Source organism: Tursiops truncatus, chromosome 2, assembly GCF_011762595.2.
Source record: "Tursiops truncatus isolate mTurTru1 chromosome 2, mTurTru1.mat.Y, whole genome shotgun sequence".
Classification (NCBI taxonomy): Eukaryota; Metazoa; Chordata; class Mammalia; order Artiodactyla; family Delphinidae; genus Tursiops; species Tursiops truncatus.
Genome location: NC_047035.1, coordinates 161,772,814 through 161,785,586, shown reverse-complemented (window position 1 = coordinate 161,785,586; position 12,773 = coordinate 161,772,814). Strand labels below are relative to the sequence as shown.

General features: G+C 38.3%; 1 long non-coding RNA gene across 3 annotated transcripts in view; it reads left to right on the top strand.

The window, feature by feature from the left end:
- LOC109549634 (uncharacterized) overlaps window positions 1-10,259 on the top strand; it is a 259,103-nt gene extending 248,844 nt beyond the window's left edge. For all 3 annotated transcript variants that reach the window (XR_012330408.1, XR_012330407.1, XR_012330409.1), the window contains one exon: window positions 9,623-10,259. This is a non-coding gene — a long non-coding RNA (uncharacterized lncRNA). The remainder of the gene's footprint in view (window positions 1-9,622) is intronic.
- The last annotated feature ends 2,514 nt before the right edge of the window (window positions 10,260-12,773 follow it).

The window sequence follows — 12,773 nt, the reverse complement described above, 5'->3', positions numbered from 1 at the left end:
GTTCCATTGTGAAAGCTCAGTTGACTATATTTGTGTCAGTCTATTTCTGGGCTGTCTATCTGTTGCATTGATCTATTTGTCTGTTCTTTTGTCAATTCTGCACTGCCTTGATTACTCTAGCTTTATAGTAAGTCTTGAAATTGGGTAGTGTCAGTCCTCTGATTTTGTTCTTCTTCTTAAGTATTGTGTTGGCTATTCTGTCTTTGGCCTTTCGTATAAACTGTAGAATCAGTTTGTTGCTTTCCACAAAGTAACTTGCTGGAATTTTGACTGGGTACGCTCTTTTTATTTTCTAGTCCCTGTGATTCAAATTTCTTCTTCTTTTCACTCCTATTATCTTGATAAGACCCTCCCTTTTTTCTCTTCCTTTTGTTACTCCATTGAAACAGGAAATTAGCATACACACCCTTTTCTAAGATATTTGCAACTCATTTTCAGAAGGGTTGAGCTTTTCCTAGTTCTACAAGTGAGTTTTGAAGGCTCCTTCTTACCTTGTTCAAGGAGAACATGAACTCTTTCCAGGCTTATTTTTTATTCCCTATCAATGATTCACTTATTCAAAACAGCTAAGAAATCTGTAAATTTGACAGGAGTCAAAAGTAGCTATTTATTGGGACTTCCCTGGTGGGCACTGGTTAAGAATCTGCCTGCCAATGCAGGGGACACGGGTTCGAGCCCTGGTCCGGGAAGATCCCACATGCTGTGGAGCAACTAAGCCCGTGTGCCACAACTACTGAGCCTGCGCTGTAGAGCCCGTGAGCCACAACTACTGAAGCCCGTGTGACACAACTACTGAGGCCCGTGCGCCTAGAGCCTGTGCTCTGCAACAAGAGAAGCCACCGCAATGAGAAGCCCGCGCACCGTAACGAAGAGTAACCCCCGCTCGCCGCAACTAGAGAAAGTCTGTGCACAGCAATGAAGACCCAACACAGCCAAAAATAAATACAAAATTTTTAAAAAAGTAATTAAAAATAGTAGCTGCTTATCAATGTGAGAAAATATTGACACATTTTCTTTACCATGTTAGCTCATCAAGCCATTTCTGTTGACAGCTCTCACACACAGAGATTTCTTTTTGCCTATATTGTGCCTACATCCCTATACCAAACATGACCATGGGTTTCCATAAACATAGCTAAATGCCAAGTTTTGGTGTCCCGCCGGGCATAGCTGACACTGCAGGACACTTTTTCCAAAGAGTATCCTGCCTGCCTGGATGATCAGCTGCAGGTAGAGCTGTAGTCAGTAAAGTGCTCACCAGGAAAGTATTTTAAATTGGAAATACAGAGCCTACATTGAGCTTGATGTCAGAAACACAGTCACAACAGAGCGTGGAGCAGCGTTCACAGATCTTATCTACTGCATGTGCAATGGCAAAATCAAACATGACCTTTAAAAAGAAAACTCAAGTCAGTATCTGTATAGGTTCTGTGCCTGCGTGTATGTGTGCACACGCATGTGCATTCACAGGCATGCAGGCACATGTGGGCAGTCTTTTTCAGCTCCCAGCTCCCAAGGACAGAGACCTTATTTTTCCTATTCACTATATATGAATAAATGAATGAATGAATGAACATCTCATATATGAATGGACAATTTCACAAATGAAGAATTCTATCCCTTTTCCATTTTAATACTAGTCATCAGGTACTTGTTGGGAAAATATTGGTCTTCTCTATCATTGTGTGAGTCTCTTGAGGGCAAGGGCTGTGTGGTCTCAATGTCTATGCCTACGGCTCCTGGTACTGTGCCAGGAACACAGCACTCATTAAATCCTTTCAAGAGTAATAAATAATTATTGTAAATCAGCTATACTCCAATTAAAAAAGTAATAAATAATTAACTGGAGGGTGGCCTCAATGAGAAACTCATTTGTGTGTGACCACTTAAAACTTTTTAGAAGCTAAAAATTGAAAGAAAGGAGAACAGAAATAAAAATATGTTCCTAAAGTGTCACGCGCATGCTTCTGTAGGCGCCTGTCTTTCTTCACCTACCCTCAGTGTAGATAAAATGTGGGGAAAGCTTTTCATTAAATTGTATCAATTTTATGATACTGAAATAAGAGAAGCAGAGGCAGAAAGATATTTGGGGTATAGAAGAGGCCGACGAAGGAATAAAGGAGAGGATATGAGATAGACAAGCAAGGGGAATCAACAAGAAGTTGCCTTTATTAACTTAGGAATATTGAAATCGTGCCACGGTAAAGTCATTTTAATGTGGTTTCTTTAAAACAGATGTGATCCTGGAAGAGGACCAAAGAATAGGAAGCCCTCCAGAGGAGTCAGGAGTAGTTGCCCTGTTAACCTAAGCAACCCTACATCAGGTTAGAGATGGTTGCCAGGGTCAGTAGCCCTGAGGAGAAGAGCGGCCATAGTTGATAACGCCACCTGGTTGAAAAGAATAAAAAAAATATTTCAAGGTGATTGTTTAATGCAGAGTCCCCTGCAAATATTTCCCATGTCTTGCTGAATTTCACAGTTGAGCTTTGAAAACTTTTTAATGTTAGCAAAATCATTATTAAACAAATTCTCTTCTTCCCAGTAGCCACAGCATTAAGAATAATCCTAAATTTCCACTAAATGGAATCTTGGCATAGCAAAGGAAATCTTTTCCTGAGTTAAACCATCAGCCAAGGCCAAAACAACCAAAAATAAGTTCTGTGAACATTTGGAGAAACACATCTTAAAGTATGAAGCACAACATTGCCCATAACCTGTTACGTAATAGAGCTACCGCTTCAGTTTTTACGGTGGGAGGGACCCTTTTAAGGATGCATTGTGTTAAGGGCGCTTCCTTTGTACACTTGTTGCCAAATCTAAATAGAAAGAAGTATTTCCTTGGGTTATGAAACCCAAGGTGTTGTGTGTGTGCTTGTAATGAGTTAGTACTCTCTTCGGGATTATCTCCATCCTGTCTGTTACCATCTTGAATCTTTTCTTTCTATTATTGTCCAAATTATAACTTTTCTCTTAGTATTCCTCTACCTATTATACTATTAGCAGTATCATTATGTTCAGAGAGCAGATTCTCTAGCCATATTTATTTTAACTTTAAAATCTAGTTCTTAAGTTGTTGTGGAGAATGTTGGTATATATTTTCCATTACTTTAAAATCTCTGTACTACTGAATATTATTTGCCACCATCACTCATTGAATCCATTCACCTATATTGATTGATATGAACAAAACTACATCACGTTATTTGCCTTCCAAATTGATAAACCAATTCAATAAAATAAAAGTAACTATGCTATTAAATGGTACAAATTAATGCTTTTCTACTTATAGAAGTACTTTATTCTAAATAAAATCAGATAGTTTAATATCTACATTTAATACATTGGTTTTCAAATTTGAATAGAGCCTATGAAATCAGTGTAACAGGTATTTAATTGCTTCCACTATTTTCACTTTGTCTGTTTATCAATTTCTGTCTTTCTATAGTCTATACACTAAGAATTTTGGAATTTTAATGTAAGAGAAATCATAACCATAAAATGTGGGGATTTGAGTATGAGAGAAGATTGGAGATTTCAATATTTAATCCACTTGAATCTCTGCAGAGATTGATGCCCACCTATGTTTCTTCAATCCTTTATTTCCTACATGTTTTTTGACTTAAAATTTGTTATTTGATTAGAATTTCAACTAATATGTATTAATATCTTTTCATGAGAAATCTACAATTTAGTGTAGCAACTTGTTTAATTTATTAAATTATTTATGTTTTCAACCTACTTTGTTAATACATTCTATTATGTATGTATGTATGTTTTATATCATTATTTATGATTCTAAAGGGTTTGCCTGAATCCTTCTACAGCCTGTGGCAATGTCCCGAACCAGCTAGAGAGCATTTCACAAACTTTTCCAGCTAGAAACTTACCTGTGAACAACTGAAATACTTGAGATCAATTTTTGCAACAGTAGATATTTCATTTCAAAGTCCGGGCAGCCCAACACTCCACAGATAAAGTAATGAAACCCTTCATCTGTAGAAACCCAAGGTAAATCTTTTCACCTTTCCAAAAGTTCACTCTCGCTCCATTTGATAAGAAGTTTTTGAAAGTAGAAAACAACTTTCACTCTTTATACGCAAAGTTTCTTGAAAGAAAAAGTGATTTGTGTTAACTCAAAGGCACTTCTCTATATTTGGGTGACCTTATTTGGTTTACACATGGTCCTTAGAAAGTGTGGTCTGATTTTGTGAATTCAAGATAGGAAATCCATGCCGAAGGATCCAGGCAGACTTAGAATCAGTTCCTGAGTGAAAATGTGGCAATTTTCAGAACATAAAAATGTAGAATTTCAATGGCACTGTCAGAGTATCTTCAGAATACACCCAGGTGTTATCACTGATGGGTTAAATAATAATCATTGCTTAACTCTGCTATCCTAAGTATGATCCTCAGACCACCAGCATCAGCCTGTTTGGGGAGCTTGTTAGAAACTCAGACCTTCAAGGCCCACACCAGACCCACTGAATCAGAATTTAATTTTCAGAAGCACTGGCTTAATCAACTTCCCAATTCAGAAGGTGAAAATTCAGGCCCATCCAATGGTGGGTTTTGTGTAGAGTTAAAAACAGGCAGTTAAAACAACTTAACGAAAGCCACAATTTGTTGGTGAAGTCAAGCCAGTTTACATAGTTAAATCATTTGTAGGAGAAAATAGGAAAGTTTAACTTTACATAAGGAGTGTTCTCAGGAGCAGGTGCGATTTAAGACACATGTTGGTCCCTCCACTGCCAGGCCATCCAGATGAAAGAGGAAAGAATCTCACAAGTCATACAGAGACACTCAATTCTAGACATCTGGTCCACCTTCCAGAAATTTGGTGATTTGACTTTAATAAATTTTCATCAAGATTTTTTTTCTTTTTTTTCATCAAGATTTTTGTCCTCCTATTATGCAGCTTAAACTGGGTCCCTAGCTCCCTTACAGAATTCTCCAGGTGACATAGCATTTATGTATCAACTACTGTATTTCTGTGGGGAAAAAATGGAGCTCTTTTCCTATGTCATTGTAGATTTCTTGAAGCTTCCAGCAACTGGCCAGTGAGCAGGCGGTGCTCCCACATGATCCGAGTGTTAAACTGTTGAATAATGGATCTTGAGGTGGTGCTCTCTGATACAGCACTTCAACGGAAGCATATTTAGCATTTTTCACCAATGCATTATTTCCAGAAAAAGTACCTAGAGATATCTGCACCTAGAGAAGAGAGACACTGATTTTACTTTTAAATTTTCTTACTAGAGGGAGAGTGAATTCTGATCCTAGTTTCATAATTGGAAGCACCTAGTGCATCTGTTCCTAAGCAGATAAAGGGCAATAGTTTCTGAATTGAATTAAGTCAACCATTATTTTATCACTAAATTACTGGAGTCGTCTGTTTATCCTTCTAGCTCCAGCTGGAATATTTTAGGATTAGAGGTGACCCTGATAAAGTAAATAATTGTCCTCATTTTACTGATCTAATTTGTTTATTGTCCTGATAAAATCCTGGCTTATTTCCCCTGTTTTTTAGATGTAGTTATTGGAACTTTCATGAAACCAGGTGACTCCTGGTCCAGATTATGTATGAGCTAGTATCTGTTTTGCCAAAGACAAAGACACATTAGCCTATTTTGACTGAGACCACATCTCTTCAACTTGGATTTGCTTTAATTTTGAAAAAAAGAACTGAGAAAAGGCTAGATTTACAGTCCAACTCATTTCATGTGCAAGCAAAGTTGTGAAATATTAGATAAATATTATGACTGTAACAATAATACTTTAACAATAAATGTAAATTGTAAGATTCTTAATAGTTTTCCAGAAAAAAAAAACCTCTTGAAAATATTACTTTCTTTTCTAGCAACTTTGAGTGTGGTGATGTCACATATATATTTATATTTTCAGAATCTGTGGGGTTTCAGATCTTCTCCCCATTGTTTCTCTAAAATGTGTAGATTTCTTGACCTCTTGGAGTGAATGAATAAGAAGAATGTCGTGTATTAGCTTTCTGCACAGTAGCTCAAAATCTACTGTCAGGCATGGAGCTAGGCTCTCGGGGTGAAAGTCCCTACCCTTTTAGAATATAGATTCTGCTTAATTTCTCATTAAAGCACACTCTGATCTCATCTCTAAAGCTTGTCTTAAACGCAAGAGTTTAAGAATCAAAAGAGTAGGGCTTCCCTGGTGGCGCAGTGGTTGGGAGTCCGCCTGCCAATTCAGGGGACACGGGTTCGTGCCCCAGTCCGGGAGGATCCCACATGCTGCGGAGCAACTGGGTCCGTGAGCCATGGCCGCTGAGCCTGTGCGTCCAGAGCCTGTGCTCCACAACGGGAGAGGCCACAACAGTGAGAGGCCCGCGTACCAAAAAAAAAAAAAAAAAAATCAAAAGAGTAGATTATGTTATTGTTTATACCTGCTCAGCAGAGATGTGTTTCTGGAAGATGGATATATTTGACTACACAGTCATCTGCTATAAAGGTTAGGAAAATCCTACCATCTACTAATTGTCCTCTTACATTAGAACTTGTTAATTTTTGAGTTGACTTAAATCATTTTCTTTTCTCTTCACAGACTCTGTAACACTAGCTCACATTGCACTGTGAAGGGTTATAACCCTGATATTAACCTTAAACTTTCCTCCCTAAAGACTGAAGAGCTTTCCTTCTTGCTGTAATATCCCAGGATCTGATGAACTAGCTGATGTCCTCCCCTATCTTCACCTTTTGCAATTTTTAACATCAAAAATAGTCTCACTTAGTCTTTACCTTTCCAACTGCAATTCTAAACTTTTTCATTTGTCTTCCCTGACATCGCTCACCACAACTCTGATCATTTTACTTGTCATCTCTGGATCTTTTCCAGGTCAATTATATTCTACCCATTACAAATAGATCTATTAAATTTGTGTTTGTGAGCAGAAAAAAAAAGGGAGAGCTTGGCGTGTAACAAGCCCCATGGTTAATTTAGATCACTGACTATTATGCAGCATAAACTTTTAAAGTTTAGCATTTGTTGAGTATTCTGACACGTCTTAAACTCTTTTAGTTTAACGGTGCTTTTATATTATTTTATACTATTTCTATAATTAGGTAACTCAGACTTTACCACCTGGAAATACATTGGAAACCACTGACAGTGAAAATAACATTTACTAAAAGCTGAACAGCTGTTTCTGATCATTCTGTTAATTTTGATGTGTTTTTTCTGAGTTTTCAAATCCATTTTTTAAACATAATTTTAACCAAAATATTTTAATATTTCATACCACAGTATTGTTCATGTCTTGCATAAAATGTGAATCAAGGGGTTGCTTTTCCATAAAAAACACGTTTCTGGTGCTTTTAGTAGTGAGATTTGTATTATCTTATAAAGTTGATGTTTTCAATGAAATGGACCTTTTGAAACTGCGGGATTATATACATTCTATAATTCGATAATTTTGAACATCTAATTCCAGGACTAGGTATGACTGTTCCAAGACTATGATTAGGTTAGGAGATGTTTTCTGGCTTGTTCCTGAATAACCTTCCTATTATTGCCTTATGCCATTTTTTAAAATCATGTGGGTTCAATATAATAATTTTGGTGTGGGGAAAACATTTAGTCACTTCTTCTGGGTCACATTTGATGGAACATCGTTGATAAGTTAAAATCCATTTTTTTAGGATGGATTTGTATTATATTATTATTATTCAATGCTCAGTTGGACCGTATTAGTCATTTTTTTCTTGTTATTGTTCATTAACGAAGCATGAATTCATCTGTGGCTTTCCTTCCTGGAAGAATTTATTGGCGTATGTAAACCCGGGGATTTCCTCATATATGGTCTCCACCACTTTATGTAAAATATGTTTAAAATAGGACTGATCTTAGATCTGATTCTCTAAGGAATTCCATTGTTTACATTTTTTTATACAAGTGTGACCCTTTATGCCACACACATTTTATTTTATTCTTTTTACTTCCTTTCCTGCTGGGTTGTGGATTTGGCAGAGTATGTCTTATTTTGTGTTTTCCATAACTAAGAGTATGTCCATAACTAAGAGTATGTCCATAACTAAGAGTGTTTCCATAAGTAAGAGTATGTCCATAACTAAGAGTATGTCCATAACTAAGAGTGTTTCCATAACTAAGAGTATGTCCTTTCCTGCTGGGTTGTGGATTTGGCAGAGTATGTCTTATTTTGTGTTTTCCATAGTTCCTAACTAAGCCTGTAATAAATATTCATCAAATTAAATGTCAGTTTTCTATAACAGTTGAACAGTTGGCTCCTATTTCTAATTCTATGGTGATTTCCTTAAAACCTAATAGCCTTGCTGTAAAACTTTCTCCAAGACAATTTGAAAGTTTAAACAGACCATATCCTCTGTGTCTGTTTTCCGACATAAATACGTATCACCTCCAAGAAGTCTATTTGATTAAATCAGACATGATTTATGCTTAAGGGAACCACATTACCTTTTTCCAAATAGATTATATTAAGAAAAATGTTCAGCGATCTTCCCTTTATTTTATATAGATGCAATTCATTCCAACCAATCTTCATTGGTGCTGGACACTGGAAGGCCCATCAGGGGATGCCTGTCTTTAGAGCATTTATACTTGAAAGATATTCGAAATGTGTGTGCTACTGATTCTTAAGTGCACCTGGGACACATAATCCCCATTGAAATGTCATTCAATTGACAAAAGTCAGTTGAATACAATAGCCAAAAAGTTGAAAGACCCCAAGTGTCCATCACCAGATGAATGGATAAACAGATGTGATAGATACATGCAATGAAATATTACTTAGCCATGAAAAGGAATGAAGTCTTGGCACATGCTACAATATGTATGAGTCAGAAGAACATTATGCTAAGTGAAATAAGCCATAAAGAAAGGGAAAAATATTGCATAATTCCATTTATATTAAATATCTAGAATAGTTAAATTCATAAATATAGAAAGTAGATTAGAGGTTACCAGAGGCTTGTGTGTACGGGGGCACGGATGGGGAGGTTTTGCTTGCTGGTTACAGAGTTTCCGTTCAGGGTGATGAAAATGTTTTGGAAATAGATAATGATGATGTTTGTACAACACTGTGAATGTAATTAATGGCACTGAATTGTGCATTTATAAAGAGTCAAAATGGCAAATTATGTTCCATATATCTTACTACAGTTTAACTAAATTAATGATTTAATATAGTAAAAACCATGATTGTACATTTTAAATGGGTGAGTTATATGGCATATGAGTTATCTCTCAATACAGCTGTTTTTCTTAAAAAAAAGTTAAAGATTGGAGGATGGAAGCATGTAACCCTCTGGTGCCCTTGTTATCCTTTCCTTAAAATATGGAACTAATAATAATTACAAAATCACAAGTGTGTACCCTCACTATGAAATGCCTGGAGTCTGAGCTGATTCTGGGAAATGTATGGAAATCAATACACAGATGGCATTCTGTAATGCCCAGTCATAATTTATGCATTAAAAACTTTCAAAATAAGGTTTCTATTGGAAAGGTTTGTTAAATACAGTCTTTCTCTTTCTCAATTTTTGCATAGCTGGTCATATTTCCAGAATGTCTTTAGGTGCGTGAGATAGATGATTTCTTTTTTTTTTTTCCCCCTTTCATCTAGGAACTTTGCAAACTGCAAGAATTGCTTTGTAGTCTGAAGGGCCCCTGAGTCTGTGAGCTACATGGCGTTGCCAAGATTGCCAGCCTGCCAAATTCCCAGCTGCCAAAAGACTAGCCAGGGCTTCCTCATATAATGAAAGGACAAAAAAGGCCATGTGCCTGGCAGACTTGCCCAATTTCCTCAGCTTCATAGAAAAAAATAAATCTTGGAAGAAGTCCAAGAAAGAGCTACCATCTGGTCACACTCTTGGCTTTCTCAATATGGCTCCCAACACCTACCATCAAGTGTCAGGAGGGCTTCCTGTGTTGGATGAAGGTAGGCTGCAGAGAATATGCAAAAGTCTGATGGGAGCCTCATGAGGTAGGACTTGACAGACCGGTTTTGACCTGCAGTCTCATCATTGCTTCTGGCATATTCACTGAAGGGTCAACTTTTCAGCAATAAAAATTGGTGTAATTTAATAGCTGGCCCTGTAGTTGCTGACTATCTGTTAATTTCTTGAAGAATCTGTAACCTATCCAAGTACAAACCCACCCAACAACTACAACACTGCATCCCAGATGACTCGAAGGCAACACCTTTGGGGAAAGCTGCAGAACTGTTTTTACAGTCCTGACGCTGCAGTTATTCTGGCGTACTTTCTGCACACTTAGATCTTCAGTTCTAGAAACCAAAGCCAGTGTTTCTTTCATGCAGAGTAGTTCATGCTACAAACGTTCACTCCTTATAAGTAACCCATCCTTTACAGTAAATGATGGCATGGAACTTGTGTGTGTATTCTGTCATTACACTGGCCTTGGTGATCTTGGTTTAAACATTCATCATGTTTATCATTGGATTTTTGCCTTTAACATCTGAAGTTGGCAGTAATGAATAAGGTCAAAGTATTAAGCTATATTCATATTTCTGATTTTTTATGAAGATTAGAAGTCACTGATGGTGTATACAAATTTTGAACCAGAAAGATCAGTATCACTTTTTGGGTCTCCACGAGAGAACTATTTTCATTATTGTCTTTTAGATTGACAAGAAAAGCCAGTACATTAATATTTTTCTTCTCCAATTAAAGACTCTCTAAGTTCTCCAGGCTGGCAAATCATCTCTATGCTGTTGTCCTCCAGCCAAACAGAGCTTCAAGATCACATGGTATGCACGCTGTTTCTCCTAGCTGGGCTGTGCTGCTGACTTCAAACAAAGTATCCAACCTTCCCCACCAACCCCCCGCCACCCCCATTCCCTGCTATTCTTCACATCTCTTCAAATTCTGGGCGTCCTCTAAGACACTTCCCTCTCTTTGCCTTCTCCATCTAATCCGGCATCAGGTCCTTATGGTCTTGTCCTCGTTTCTTCCTTCCCATCGAAGGGGTTCAGAATATGCCACACCAAAACGCTTTGGTATATTGATTATTTTGAGCCAAAGGCAATTGAGAAACGGCAGATGCAGGAAGGGCTCTCTCCTTTCTCCCTAAAAACAGGTCATAAGATTTCCCGTGAGAAATGGGCCCTCCGGTACCAGGAAGAGAAGAACTTTCTTATCACTAGAGATTGGGAGTCATCCCCAAACAAACCAACCTAAACAACCCTGATCTTCCATTAGTTTCCCTCATATATTTCCTGGTCACTATCCCACAATCCACTGCCCAGCTCAAGCCTCTTTGTCTTGTCACTTTACAAATGTATTCTTTCTTTGTTTAAAATGTGTATAAGCTCTTGGTCCTACCTGCTTCTTCAGATCTTCATTGTCCTCATGAAGACTCAGTATGCACATAAAAATACAGCTGACCCTTGAACAACACAGGGGTTAGGGGTGCTGCTCTCCATACAGTTCCAAGTCCTCTGATAACTTACAGTCCACCTGAATTCCCTGGTGGGCCAGTGCTTAGGACTCCTTGCTCCCATTTCAGGGGGCACGGGTTCGATCCCTGGTCAGGGAACTAAGAGCCCACATGCCTCAGATTGTGCGGCTCAGCCAAAAAAAAAAAAACAACGAACTAAAAACACCAAAAAACAAAAAAAAAACTTACAGTCCATATCAGCAGTTCCACATCTGCAGATCCAACCACCGGCAGGACCTGTAGTCATATCTACTATTGAAAAAACTCCCCAAGTAGCTTCAAGATGGTGGACGAGTAAGACGTGGAGATCACCTTCCTCCCCACAAATATATCAGAAATACATCTACACGTGGAAAAGGTCCTACAGAACACCTACTGAACGCTGGCAGAAGACCTCAGACCTCCCAAAAGGCAAGAAACCCCCCCACGTACCTGGGTAGGGAAAAGAAAAAAGAAAAAACAGAGACAAAAGGATAGGGACGGTACCTGCACCAGCAGGAGGGAGCTGTGAAGGAGGAAAGTGTCCACACACTAGGAAGCCCCTTCGCGGGCGGAGACTGTGGGAGGCGGAGGGGGGAGCTTCGAAGCCGCGGAGGAGTGCACAGCAACAGGGGTGTGGAAGACAAAGTGGAGAGATTCCCGCACGGAGGATCGGTGCCGACCGGCACTCACCAGCCCGAGAGGCTTGTTTGCTCACCCGCCGGGGCGGGCGGGGCTGGGAGCTGAGGCTCGGGCTTCGGAGCCATATGATCATCTCAATAGATGCAGAGAAAGCTTTTGACAAAATTCAGTACCCATTTATGATAAAAACCCTCCAGAAAGTAGGCATTGAGGGAACTTTCCTCAACATAATAAAGGCCATATATGACAAACCCACAGCCAACATCGTCCTCAGTGGTGAAAAACTGAATCCATTTCCACTAACATCAGGAACAAGACAGGGTTGCCTACTCTCACCACTCTTATTCAACATAGTTTTGGAAGTTTTAGCCACAGCAATCAGAGAAGAAAAGGAAATAAAAGGAATCCAAATTGGAAAAGAAGAAGTAAAGCTGTCACTGTTTGTAGATGACATGATACTATACACAGAGAATCCTAAAGATGCTACCAGAAAACTACTAGAGCTAATCAATGAATTTGGTAAAGTTGCAGGATACAAAATTAATGCAGAGAAATCTCTGGCATTCCTATATGCTACTGATGAAAAATCTGAAAGAGAAATTAAGGAAACACTCCCATTTACCATTGAAAAAAAAGAATAAAATACCTAGGAATAAACCTACCTAATGAGACAAAAGACCTGTATGCAAAAAATT